The sequence below is a fragment of the Ceratotherium simum genome, chromosome 12 (genome assembly GCF_057802395.1).
Source record: "Ceratotherium simum simum isolate JZ-2026a chromosome 12, ASM5780239v1, whole genome shotgun sequence".
NCBI classification, from domain to species: domain Eukaryota; kingdom Metazoa; phylum Chordata; class Mammalia; order Perissodactyla; family Rhinocerotidae; genus Ceratotherium; species Ceratotherium simum.
Genome location: NC_141911.1, coordinates 39,832,300 through 39,834,513, shown reverse-complemented (window position 1 = coordinate 39,834,513; position 2,214 = coordinate 39,832,300). Strand labels below are relative to the sequence as shown.

Genomic DNA, 2,214 nt, shown 5'->3' with positions numbered 1-2,214 from the left:
TTATGAATACTTGCTTCTCTTGAACTTTAGTAGCAGAAGCAGGACTGTTCTCACAATGCTCCTGACAATACTTAACACAACAGGATGCTGGGGAGTCTGGGGACAAGATGCATGGACCTTCAAGAACTCCTCAAGTTGTTCCATCTTCTCAACTGGATAAAGAAAAATGCTTGCTGTTTTTTTTTTTTCTTTTTTTTTGTGAGGAGATCAGCCCTGTGCTAACATCTGCCAATCCTCCTCTTTTTTTGCTCAGGAAGACTGGCCCTGGGCTAACATCCGTGCCCGTCTTCCTCCACTTTGTATGGGACGCCGCCACAACATGGCTTGCCAAGCAGAGCTTCGGTGTGCGCCTGGGATCCGAACCAGTTCGCCGCAGCAGAGGGCACGCACTTAACCACTCGCACTACCAGGCCGGCACCAATGCTTGTTGTTTTAAACTACTCCATTATTGGGGTGGAGTGGGGTGGGGAGGTGGCAACATCATTTTTCAGGGTGGAGGCTCTGGACCTGGGATCTAGAAATAGTGGCATAACCAAGCTGAGGCTGGCATGGCTAGTGATGGGCCTGAATGCATCAGATCTCAGCTTAATGTTACCAAGGTCCTACTTGGATTCCTCTCACAAAGGGATGCCTGGGGGCTGCATGCAGCATACTGGAGTTAGAAAAGTGCAAAAAGTTTTGGGAAGGTGAGAGAGGCTGTAAGGAAGCCAGGTACAGCCAAGTGGTTGACCTGTGGCTCCCTCCTCATGCAGGTTTTCAAAGACCCTCACCTTGGGCCCGGTGTTCCCGGTGCCAGGATGTGAGGCTCAGGGGTACTCTCTCCACCCAATTTTGTACATGGGGCTGTCCAAAGATGGTGATTTCAACTAAGTTCCCGGGCTTAACTATGTCCACCATCAGCAGGGCATGGCTCATCCACTCCATTTCTGGAATCACGGCTTGGTCTGGGCCGAAGATCGGGTGAGCCAGCCAAGCCTCCAGGTAAAACACCAACGGGTCTCTCAGCTCCTGCACAGGAAACTACCATGGCCAGGTGCGAGCCCGTGGTGGCAGCAGCGGTCACCTCAGCGACACGGTCAGGGACTGAGCAGGCGTCCATTCGCCCCTCGGGCCTCAGCAGCACCTGCGTCGCCCGCCATGCGAGCACAGCTGCCCAGGAGCGCACCGGACCAGCTGTCCCGGACTCCCGATTGGCTCGCGGCCCCGCCCACTTTACCGTTTCCGGTTTTTAAGGGTTTTGATACCGGTTGAGGATGCCTTTATGAGGGCATGGGAGATTTGTGTCCTTCTCTGCACAAGATATCCCCAAGATTAGAGATGCTGCCCAGTCACTCCGCCTCAGTCTACCTCTGGTTCCTCATCTATAAAATAAGATGGCTGAAAGAATGTGAAAACAATGCTTATCATGCTACATGACTTTCATATGTTACCTCATTTAGTCTGTACATAGTCCTGTGAGACAGCATAAGTGACGTGGGGAAGTCCAGACAGCTTGTAAATCGAGGAGCCAGAACTTGAACTAGATTTGTTATCTCAAAAGGCCATGTACTAAGCTGCACAGTTTCTTCCAGGGCTATCACCCATTCACTCATTTATCGGTTAATTCGATATACTGTGTGAGTGAGAGGCACTGTTCTAGGCACACAAGACACAGTGGTGAACTGAACAAAGTCTTTGACCTCAGAGACTTTCTAGTGTGGAGACAGACCATAAGTTACCATATACTGTCAGATAGTGATAAGTTCTATGAAGAAAGATCAAGCAAGAAAGAGGGATGAAGGATGACAAGGATCCCGTGTTAGGTAAGGTGGTCAGAGACAGCCTTTCTGAGGAGATGAAGTGAGTGAAGTTGCCATGGGGATATATGGGGGACAGACTCTCCAGTCACAGAAGCAGCAGTACAAAGGCTCTGAGACCAGAACATGCCTCGTGTGTTTGCGGAACTGCACAGAGGTGACTGGGGCTGGAGTGCACTGAGATATGGGAGAGAAGGTTTGTGCTGAGTCTATGAGTCAGTCTAAGCAGATTCTGGGGGTGGGAGGAGTTAGAGATCAGAGACACAGTTGAAGCCAGCAACACTGGTGGAATTGACATCACCTCCACAGTTCTGAGGAGGAAAGGTGGCTAACCACACGCCACCCGATTCTCCTAGTCTTGAATTGGCTCTAGGTAGCTGGGAGCCTAGGCCACAGCATTAAAACTCCAGCCCTCTAT

General features: G+C 50.7%; 1 pseudogene; it reads right to left on the bottom strand.

The window, feature by feature from the left end:
* Positions 1-1,139, bottom strand: LOC101391628 (oocyte-expressed protein homolog; annotated as a pseudogene).
* Positions 1,140-2,214: the final 1,075 nt, after the last annotated feature.